The sequence below is a fragment of the Rousettus aegyptiacus genome, unplaced genomic scaffold, assembly GCF_014176215.1.
Source record: "Rousettus aegyptiacus isolate mRouAeg1 unplaced genomic scaffold, mRouAeg1.p scaffold_m13_p_2, whole genome shotgun sequence".
Classification (NCBI taxonomy): domain Eukaryota; kingdom Metazoa; phylum Chordata; class Mammalia; order Chiroptera; family Pteropodidae; genus Rousettus; species Rousettus aegyptiacus.
This window is the reverse complement of record NW_023416295.1, coordinates 48,035,800-48,048,143: the sequence shown is the minus strand read 5'-3', so window position 1 is coordinate 48,048,143 and position 12,344 is coordinate 48,035,800.

The following is a 12,344-nucleotide window of genomic DNA, read 5'->3' as shown; positions in this document are numbered from 1 at the left end:
TGTGTATTGCCCTGGATGATCAACACTGTTCCCTTTGTAAGATATTGTATTCTTAGATCTTTTTTTTTGGTTGAGCATGTGAAAAAACACCTAAAAATGATTGCTGTTTTAAGATTTTTCTGTTGAGATCCCAATCAGCTCAAAATCATCATAGCTACTTTAAGAGAGATGTGGTAGAACTGTTTCATTTTATTTAACTATAATGTAGATCATTGTTTCTGTTTAAAACACCAAATCCACGGGGATTTTTTTAATGCTCTCAAAAAATTGATATAGGTATGCTATTATATATATATATATGTATATATATATAAATCATATCATATGTAGCACCTAAGTAACTGTCAGCATGTGTGTGTGCGTGTGTGTGTGTGTGTCTCTCTCTCCTCAGCTACATTGACAGACGTTGTAGAGAAAACAAGGGGAATGAATTTCTTCTCTGCAGGGTAAACTAGGGCAACCCTTAAAAAATACTAAGCAGGTATGTAGTCGAAATGCAAAAAAAGTATGCAATGAAGAAAGGAGTCTGGAGACCATTATCAACTTGGTTGTAAGAGAGACTTCACGAGTTGGAAAAGAAAGTTTAAGACTTGGATTGGGTGGGGCTCTGCCTGATCAAACTTAAGCTTTAGTGAGAAAAATACTAAATTCTACCTGTATAATCATGGCTCTAAAAATTTACTTGGTGAGGTTATTTAATATTTTGCATTGTTATACCTTATTTTCACAGTCTCTTTCAAAGTAGTTGGCTGATGACTAGAATCTGCACCTCATGTATGTCATAATCTGGGCCTACATGCTCTCCTTTTCTCCTGGAAGCAGGAGACCCTACTTGCAGGAAAAGTATCTATGTGACAAAAGAATAGACTCAGGGTAGTAAACTTTGAAATCCAAATTTTTACCAAGTATAACATTGTTATAATAGTATTATATGGTGTTTAATTTTATGGCTTTATGGCAGAAAAAAATAAAGAAAAATATATGATAAATTTCTAGGTTTTTAGCAAAATATTCATACTCTAAATCTTCTTATACTTAACTGGTAATCTCTGAATATGAGAGTATTTCTTATTTTAAAATGGTAGGAAAAACCATTTATGGAAAAGGAGACTGGTTAAATAACATTTTCTTTAAAAAGCATTTTTTTAAACTTCATGGTAACAGTACAGAACAACAGGCACAAATATAAAACATTGAAAAGAATGTAATGTGGTGTTTTTAAAGTGCCACAAATGGATTACCCATGTTAGAATTATTGGGAGGACTTACTAAAATGTAGATTCCGGAGTTCCGTCCCAAACTTTTTAATTGAGGTACGAAAACTCCAGAATTTGCATTTCAACTAATACCTTCATGACTTCCAAGAAGACTAATATATGAGAACCACTACAACAAAGTTTATTGTGGATAGAATAGACATGTTATGCCCATTTCTTTATCTTCAGAACCTAGCATGCTACCTGGCCCAGAGTAGATGTTCAATAAATGTTTATGTAAGCAGCATCTATAGGGGAGATAGTCTTTCTGTTCTTAACCACAGCTTAATTTCAAGAGTTTACCTAAGGAAAGTATCCATTTATGTTCTATAGTTACCAAAAGAAAACAACAGAGAAAAAATGTTAAAGACAAAGGACATGGGTTGGCCAAGAAGAAATACATTATAAATGTATTTGATATGTACATTTAATATATGACATAAATGCATAAGCTCAATTAATGTGCAATAACTGTGTCAGCCCAATTAATTAAAGCATGAAACATTTCTGCCCAGAGGCACCATTTAAGAAATAGTGGCTCAACAGTGCCCCAACATGTCAGTTGCAAAAAAAAAAAAAAAAAAAATTATGTAAAATATTTGTATCATGGATGAGTAGAATAATTTTCAAAATAAAAAATATCACTTTTAAAACTACAATGAAAAAATCTTAGAATGAATGTGCCAAAGTAGAGGATTGGAGTAGGTTTGGATAAGATGTACAAAGGAGCCATTATAACTATTCAATTAGCAGGTTGTGAGAGCAGCTGGGCTGGGTAGAGTTGGTGTTTGGGTTGGCAGTGATGAGAATGGGAAGTCAGATCAGTATTCAAGGATGCATCAGAAAATAGGTCTGATTAACTAAAGGATCAAAATGAGGAATGATTGCAATGGCCTTTAAAACTCTGCATGATCTGAATAATCTGACCCTAATAACTTTATCCTTCAATCCACAAAAGCAAATGCTTACTTGTTTCAGTTTTTTACTAATTATAATTTAAAGTCTTTCCTATCTGTTTACTTATTGATCAACTTTAAAGAAAATTTATAGTACATTTGTTCATTTAAGTACTTTCTTTAACAGATTAAAAGGAAAAAGTATGGCTCTGACATAACCAGAATCAACTTCTTTGGTATTATAAACTCATAAAGAATAAAAATCAAGTTCTGTCCATCCAGTAGGTTTCTAATGAAAGAACCATGTATCCAAAATTTATTTTTAAAAATACTAAAAGGATTTCCAAAAGGTCATCTGTAACCTAGTTGTTTGCTCCTTGGAAGTAGTTCTCTTAGAAGTAGTGTTATATTAGGGATGTACGTGTGTTTATTTTGGGTTAGTTTTCTAGGCCAGCATACAAAATCATGCCAGGATCATTCGATTCCATTTATATTACCTGTCTTCCTCGCCTTAATTTCATCACAAAAGTCTGTGCATTCATAGAGTAAGTTAGTGGTTAATTTTAAATTCACTTTACCAGTGCTTGTTAATTATGATTTAATTGCCGTTTTATTATTTTCTGATATATACATAATATTTAATCATCAATCATTACTGAATATTCTTTGAAATCACTGTGGACAGCCACTCTTTGGTAAGAGCCACAATATCAACACTAACCCTGCCTGGCCTCACTTTAGAGCACTTAAGAAGACAACTAGACCACATATGCAACCATTTAATTAGGAAATCTCTAAAATCACTCCACATCCGTTAGAATGGCCAAATCTAGAAGATTGGCAACCCCAAATGCTGATGAGGATATAGAGCAATAGAAACTTCCATTAGACACTGATGGCAATGCAAAATGGTATAGCAACTTCAGAATACAGTTTGGTGGTTTCTTACAAAATTAAATATACTCTTACTATATGATCTAGCAATTGTGCTTCTTGATATTTATCCAAATGACTTAAAAATATATGTCCACACAAAAATCTGCACGCAGATGTTAAACCAGCTTTATTTAAAATGTCCAAAACTTGGAAGCAACAAAGATGGCCTTTAGTAGATTACTGGATAAATAAAAACTGTGGCACATCTAAACAATGGAATGTTATTCAGTGCTAAAAAGAAATGACCTTTCAAGCCATTAAAAGACATGGAGGAAACTTAAATACATATTACTATGTGGAAGAAGCCAGACTGAAAAATGGTGCATACTGTATGATTCCAACTACATGGCATTCTGGAAAAAGCAAAATTATGGAGTCAGTGAAAAGATCATGGTTGCCAGTGATTAGGTAGGAGGGAGGGGTGAATAGGCAGAACACAGAAGATTTTTATGACCCTAAAATAGTGGATACATGCCATTATACCTTTGTCCACACCCACTGAATGCACAATTTCAAGAGTGAACTCTAATGTACACTATGGAATTTGGGTGATTATAATGTGTCAAGGGATATTCATCAATTGTAGCAAATGTACCACTCTGGTAAAGGACATGTTGATAGTAGGGGAGGTTGTAAGTGGGAAAACAGGATATATTGGAATTCTTTACATGTTCAAGTGTGAAGACAGGATATATTGGAATTCTCTCCACTTTCTGCTCAATTTTGCTGTGAACCTAAAACTACTCTAAAAAAAAAAGAGTCTATTTTTAAAAAGGAGGAGTGGGAGAGATATTCTGATAACCAATCATTTAGGTTTGAATCACCCTGGAAGATACAACTATAGGTTAACTAAATCGACAACCCATGCTCTCTAACCTGATCTAAGAGAGTCTTTTTTCTTGTCTTTTCTTTTCTTTTCTTTCCTTTTCCTTCCTTCCTTCCTTCCTTCCTTCCTTCCTTCCTTCCTTCCTTCCTTCCTTCCCTCTTTCCTTTTTTTACTGTTGGCTCTTGTAAAATTACCAGAAAAGTATAATCTTGGAAAGTATAGAAATTCATATTATTGCAAACTTAGAAAAGTAAAAGAACAAGTATACTGATAATTTTTTAAAATGAATTGAACTCACAATGTTGCTATTTTAAAATAGTACATATAAGTTTTTATCACTGCTATTCTAAGTTTGCAATAATATGAATTTAAATATTCTAAATAATCCTTCATACTCTATTAAATGTATAATTAAATCTTCATTAATAAGTTTAGAACCAATGTTTAAATTCTTAAAGAAAACTTATTTTCTAAGTTTTGTTTATTAGCTTTATATAAGTAGAGCATTAATTTGTGTTACAGGAGTGGAGAGAGCTTCTCCCCCTGCTTAGAAGCCCATGAAACTTCATAAATCCCCAAAATAGGTAGAACAGATCAAAAGCCTTAGACATGCAAATACTCCTGGAACAGCATAATCAACTTTGAGAAATTTATTTTAAGGAAATAATTAAACTTTGAGCAAAGGTCTATCTAAGAGGATATTAATTTAATGTTGGTAAGTGCAGCAAAATCAGAAACAACTTAAATGTCCAAAGCTAAGGTATTTGATATTGATAAACATCTAAATATTTGCAACTTATCCTACTAGGGAGGCTGTGAAGAATTAGTCACTGCCCATTGCTGGCTTGACTGCAAAATAATATAGCCGCTTTGCAGGGTAACTTGGCAGTGTCTATCAAAATTACAAAAGCATTTGACTCAGCAATCCCAATCCTAGGAATTTATCTTAGCAATACACCTGTACTTGTACGAAATGACATGTGTGAGTTTATTCTTTGTCCCCCTATTTGTAATAGAAAAAGATGAGAAACAACCTTCTATAGATGACACTGCTTAAATAAACCATGACTCATCCACATAATTGTATATTTTGTGGCTGTAAGGGAGAATGAGGATGCTCTTACGGTGATAATGAAGAAGCTCCAGAAATATATTAAGTAAAAAAAGTAAAAGTAAGTGTAGAGCAGTATAAATAGTATGTTCCCTTTTGTGTAAGAAAACAGAAGGAAGTAAAAATGTATATTTGCATTTGCTTTTATTTGCATAAGAAAACACTGAAAGAATACTAATAAAAGGGGTTACTGATGAGGAAAGGGGTAGGATAGGAGTGACACTTCTGTGTTTACCTTTTGAAACTATTTTGATTTTTGTACTGTATAAATATATTTCTTACTCAAAAAAAATTAAATTAAAAATGGGACAACTGTTAAATTATGTTTCTGCATGATAGAATGCTAGATTGTAAATAAAACTAAAGTTGCAGGTTTTTAAATATAGAGAGAAATGTTCAAGATATATAATGAATAAGAAAAGTAAAAAAATGAGAATGTATGATGCTTTAAATTGAGGAATTACATTTACTCTCTCAGTATAGCTTCCTAAAAGTAGAATAACTCAGTAAAGTGTTCTTTTTAAAGTCTATTTTTGGAGTCCTCAAAATATTACTGTATTTGGAGATAGGGTTCTTAAAGAGGTAATAAGTTAAAATGATATCATTAGAGTGGGCCCTAATCCAAAATTACTGATGTCCTTATAAGAAGAGGAAATTCTTATAAGAAGAGGAAATTTAAACACAAATTTGCACAGAGGGAAGATCATGTGAAGACACAGAAAGAAGGTAGTCATCTCCAAGTCAAGGACAGGCCTCAGAAGAAACCAATGCCACCAACACCTTGATCTTAGTTAGACTCCTAGCCTCCAGAATTGTAAGAAAATAAATTCCTGTTGTTTAAGTTACCCGGTCTGTGATACATTTTTATGGCAGCCCTAGCAAACTAATACACTATTGATCCACATTCTAAAAGTTTTTAAGAGCTCATACCCTTCAATGATATATGAGAATGCCTGTTTCATACCCATACTAGCTAATTAGGTAAGTCAAATTATGATATCACACACTAATCTGCATTTCTCTACATTTTTCTTATGTTAAAGAGTATTATTACTATTTAGAATTTGAACGTCATTACACTGCCATGATCAGTGGACTAACTGATTATTCTTAAATGCATAAAGCTGAGCTGAAGTATAGTGACTATTTACAGTGCTCCCAGTAGGAGAAATGAGGTTGTGATGCCACTTACACCTTCATGGTCAGCTTTGCCCCCTTTGTGTGTAACAGTCCTGGCTGGGGCTGCTCCCCACTGTTCCTCTTCTTGCCATCTTTCAAAGCTCCAACTGCTGTTTTCCCAGGTTTAACACCAATTCTCCCAGAGATCACACCTTGCCAAGTATGTGGGACAGGCAAGCATTTAAATGCCGGAAATGATCAGAAAAATATCCATAACAAGCGCATCTAATGAGCTGAGCATTACAGTAAATGAAAATAATTTCCTTGTGCAAAAACAAAGCAAAATAAATGAACAAACACACACCCAGTCTTAAAGTTCAGGGATACTTAGAACTCTGAAGTTTTTTGCATTGTATTGCAATACCGTCTATCTGAACCATTTAGTGACTAAACTAGGATGCTTTACAAGGGAGAACTTGCTGGCTAATTAGGGCAAGGCTAATCCACTGAGAATGCTATGAAATGTTCAGAGAGAAGTTGTAACTAATAGGAAACAGGCTTCTCTGTTACCAACAGGAGAAAAGAAGCTACATTTGAAACTTAATGCATCCCAGAGGCTGAGAGTGGCTTTACCAAGCAGGTGTATACAGCTGGGTGTACCAGGGAGAGTAGTTATGAGCAGTCAGCCCAGAAGACACTTCTAAAGACGCGTCTACTTTATCTCATATGATCTTTGCGGCGACCTCCTTTGGGTACATGAAAACCTTACTTCTGGTTAATTTCTCTACTTCCTGCCAATGTTACATTCTTAGAAACTAAAAAGCACTCTGAAGACAGATGCTCAATAATTCAGAGAACTTGAATCTTACACAGTTGTCAGTGCCCATAAGACAGGACACATTTCTATAGAATTTTTAATGCAACAAAAATTTAAATGGGATTGTTTTATTACTTACCTGGCTCACTTTCTTTAACAGATTTTGGTTGTGGGAAGCCTTTTAATTTTTACCACAGTTATTTTAAACCGTTTGTCATGGTAAATTCACTTCCTCATTCTTTTGCATAAACTTACCTAAGACGTCACAATGGTTACCCCATTTTTTAATACACCAGAAATATGATATACAAAAATATGATATACTTCATTAATATGCACACCAAAGATTAAATTTTCAAATTTATTTTCCACTGACCACTCTCAGTCCAGCATTCTACATCAAAAATATATCTGGAGGTATCTGAATTAAATGGATGCTTTTTCCTTTAGGTTTAAAGCCTGTTGAACAAGCCTGGCTAGTTTAGAACTCCAAAAAATTGATTAGCATCTGCATAAGTGCAGCCTGGCAGCTCCAGCAGTTGTGTTTTATCATAGGAAAACATTCCTGGTTCCTTCCCTGCAGACTCAACTCCTCCTTATGCCGTCTTTTTGCCACTTGGACCTAATATCCTTGGATTTCCTGAGATCTCTTGGATCGATATTATTTTTATGTTCTGTAATAAGTCCCTGACTTTTGAGTTCATCATTTTCTTGCCTAAGTTAAAATATTCCCCCAAACAAAAAGACATTCTATTAGACTTCCTTTATTAACATCAGTGTGGTCTAAGGGAGAAGGATTCTAAGCAAGGAGGCAGATTTAAATTCTAGCACCAGCTCCTTTTATAACTGGTTATGTGACCTTGGAAAAGCAATTTAGGTCCTTTGTACCTCTAGCATGTAGTTTCCCAACTGTAATAAATATTATAAATCCATTCTGTTCTCATCATTTTTATCATCAAAGAACATTTATCAAATGCATACTTGGTGAAGGCACATTCCAGGGTGCAGCAGGCAGTCAGGGCCCGTTAGTCAATCAGGGGTCTAAAGCAGAGAACTGAGTCTCATAGAGGCTTTGTTCACACAACTCCATATAAGCATTTGCTCACAAAGTTTTACTGCTCTGTGGAGGAATAAGAGGAAAATACACAGTAAAACCCTCCTTTTTTTTTTTTTTTTAAAAAGAAAGCCAAATTTATTTAATATTTTAAAAAATTGGCCCTTTATGTTAAGATTAAACCAAATTTTTGGAGTGTAAAAATGTCATTTCTTTTACCAAATTATGGTCATAGTAGATGTTACTTTCTAAAATTGTCTTCACCAAAATAAGAAAAAAATTTCTTTTAAAAAATTTTAATCTTCAAATATTTTGCTAGTAGTGAATTCCAAGTTTGAGCTCTACTATAGAGTTCCAGACTGGGCCATATCTCTCTTGATAAGGAGTTTGGATCCCACCTCTAGCAGCCATCATCCTCTTCTGGACTCTGAATGTGTAGTTTGAGGACATTCTGAGCTGGTGGTCTCTGGGCACGCTGGGACCTGGTGTCTGCACTGCCTTTTAGTGTCCACATTGCATGAGTAAGTCCTGTAACCCCTCTGTACCTTGGGTTCTTCACCTGTAAAATGGCATCACTCATCCACCTTTTATGCTAACGGGTGACAGATTCTCCCCTTGACCTAACTCTAGTCCAGTTCCTCTAAGCCCTCAAGGCCCTGACCTAGGGCTCTGTCCTTGAGCCATTAGTTCAGTTTGAGCAAGAATCCTGCTGGGTCAGTTTAGCTAAAAAATCCCTAACCCTTGACTATCTGATCAAATTCCTCATCCTCCATCCTCAATATCTTATCACCCTGACCTGCTTCCGCAAGAATCCAGTTGAGTCAGTCTAGCAAGAATCCCATTTGCCTTGATGTTTTATCTTAGTAACTTTCCATACTGATCCCCGCCCTACTCTTTGGCTATAAATCTCATTTGTCCTTGCTGTATTTGGAGTTGAGCTGCATCTCTCTTTATTACGAACCCCGCTGTGGTAGCCTCTTGAATAAAGTCTTCCTTTTACTTTTTGACTTACTTTTTGATTTACCTTTTCTTTAACATGGAACAACCGAGAGAGAGAGAGAGAGAGAGAGAGAGAGAGAGAGAGAGAGAGAGACAGAAAGAGAGACAGAGAGAGAGACAGAGAGAGAGAGAGATCTGGTGCCTCTCCCTATTTTTATAAGGACATCAGTCCTATTAGTTTAGTGCCCCACCATTATGACTGCCTTAATTATCTCCTTAAAGGTCCTATCTCTAAATACAGTCACATTGGGAGTTAGGGCATCAACATATGAATTTGAAGGGGACACAGTTCAGTTCATAACAGACATTTACTGCTCACTAAATATTCATGTGCTCCCTGACATTTCCCAGGCCCCTTACAGTCGGTCAGGGTCAGGTGACTAGTCTGTCGATTGCTGTTAGTAAATAAATATACATGTATCACTTCTGACTAAAACCTTTAAAAGCTGATGCATGGCCCTTTAGTTCTACTTTTCTCTTGTTGAACTAGAAGCCACGTATTCTAAATGATGTAGCTATAAGATGATATACTCTCTACTAGCCTGGATCCTTGAAAGACTATGTTATTAGGGAAATGCAAATCAGAGTCACAGTGAGATACCATTTTATACCTACGAGGATGGCTATAAGAAAAAATAAGAGCAAAATAAGTGTTGGAGAGGATGTGGAGAAATTGGACTTTTGGTACATTGCTACTGGGAATGTAAAATAGTGCATTTGCTTTGGAAAATGGTCTGCAATTCTTTAAAATGTTAAACATAAAACTATTATGACCCAGACTTTCCACTCCTAGGTATATTCCCAAGAGAATTTAAAATGCATATCCACAAAAATTTTGTACATGGTCGTTCAGACATTCTTATTTAAAATAGCCAAAACGTGGAAAAAATCCAAATATTCATCAATTGTTGAGTGGGTACACGTGTGCTTAATGCTTCCTTATTTTCTGAAATGATCTTTCCTTGACCCAAACTCAGATTCAGTCATTTCTCAAAGGAGTCCTCATTTCTTTCATCACTGGTGCATGGAATTTAGAAACTAAGATCTAGGCACCAAGTGTGTTCATTGCCACTGGGATATAGTTACTTCTAGGCAGTATCAGTGAACAAAACTGGGTTTTCTGGTATTAGTTTTTAAAAAAGCATCCTAACTTATAAACTTATACTCACCTACCCAGCCCCTACAGTCTCCTGTGAATATTTATAAATTTCCCATGGGGAAATTCCACATACTAGAACCCCAAGGAAACAAACTGCATGGTAATCTATGGAAAATGGTGGAATGTGTAGTGAGAATGAGAATAAGTTTTTTGTATTATAGGCCATCAAAATGTGGGGTCATTTGTTACAACCACATAATATAACATATTCTGAGTGTTACAGTAATCATGCACAAAGTATTGGGCTAGGTACTAACAGTCATTTCAATGTAAAGTAAGTAGTAAGAAGTATTAGGAAATTAAATCTTGTTTGCTTTCCATAAACCAGTGAGGTATCAAAAGAGCAGATCTGCCAGAAATTTCAAACTGGCCAAATTTCCTAAAAGGCATCTAGTACTCAGGTCCTACATAATAAGGCCAATCTCTATACAATAGGTTGAAAACCTAAGAGAAATAGTTAACAAGAGCCATATTTTCTGTATAAAAATCACTTCACTAGAATATGAGGACTCCATGTCACTGCAGATTTATGAAGAAAACAGAATTCCTAATAGAGCCTTGGGCATCTGCTCCTATCATGGAGGGAAAGCACTCCCAGGAGCAAGTAGACAACATTTGCCTAGAACCTGCTATTATTACACTCTGTGCATATGGTAGCTAAAAACTCATTAGTTCTGTAATTCTGGCTGAAGTTGGCAAGCCACCTCCAGAAATACTTCATACAAGCAAAGTGACAGATGGCAGTTTCCTTTGTTATAGGATGAGATGGTTAGGGTAGTGGTCACATATACAAAACTCATTCAGATAAGAATGAAACTACTCTAATGTAATTCATCTGCAGTTTCTGATAACTTAATCTTCATGTGGTTGACCTCATTTTTGCCATCCAAGAATACATTATTGGTCAAACTTACATAATTTATTTCAAATAAAATTAGCAAATATATTTCAGTGACAACCATGAGGTAGATAGATAATTATTTTTGAGCAGCAAAAAAACAGGGTTGTCATTTAGTTTTAATTTCCCACAACTTTTTATTTATATTTCTCTCCAGCATACGATCTCTATCCTCTTTCTTTTAGTAAAAATGTCCCAGTAGTACTACCGCCCTTCCATTTGCTTCAGTTAAGAGCTGTCCACTACATCCATTCCCAGGCTATAGTGATCAATACATGACCCAAACCTGGTCAGTCAGAATACTGTATCTTCTACCCTCATGACTGGTTCAGAAATGTGCTTGTGACCCAACCTGGGCCAATGAGAGTTTTATTTCAGTTTTATGCTAAAACTATTGAGAAAGAGATACTCTCTTTCCAACAGAGAATATAAACATGGAGTTGCCTTTGGAATCTTTGCTACCACTTTAGGAGAGTCTGGCTGACAATGCAGCTATACAGAGGAAAACAGAATTGAGAGATTCCTGGCTTCATCTTTTGTGTACCTGGATCCAAATAAGTTTTTTGTTTATGGTGACATTGGTTAACAAAATTCAGCAAGTTTCTGGTGTATGATTTAACACTAAAGCATATATATTGCAAAATACACGTGAGTGCACACACGCGCACACACACACACACACACATTGCATTGTGTAGTCATGCCCATAGTTAAATTTCTTTCTGCCACCACATATTTGACCCATTTTACCCCATCTGTCACCCCCCTCCCCCACTACCTTCTGGTAACCACTAGTCTATTGTCGGTGTCCATGAGTCTCTGTGTTGTTTGTCCTATTCGTTTGTTGCTTTTAGGTTTTATATCCACATATAAGTGATATCATGTGGTTTTCAACTTTTCCTGTCTGGCTTATTTCACTTAGCATGATTATCTCAAGGTCTATTCATGTTGTCATAAATGAAAGTATTTCATCTCTTCTTATGGCTAAGTAATAGTCCCCTGTATATATGTCTGTTGTAGGACACTTCAGTTACTTCCATGTCCTGGCCATTGTGAATAATGCTGCTGTGTGCAAATATCTTTCAGATAGAGGTTTTCAAGTCTTTGGAGTAAATACCCAGTAGACGGATTGCTGGATCATATGGTAGATCAATTTTAGTTTTTTGAGGAACCTCCATACTGTTTTCCATAGTGACTATACCAATGTGCAGTCCCACCAATGTGCAGTGTATGAGGGTTCCTATTTCTCCACATCCTCTCCAGTATTTGTTAT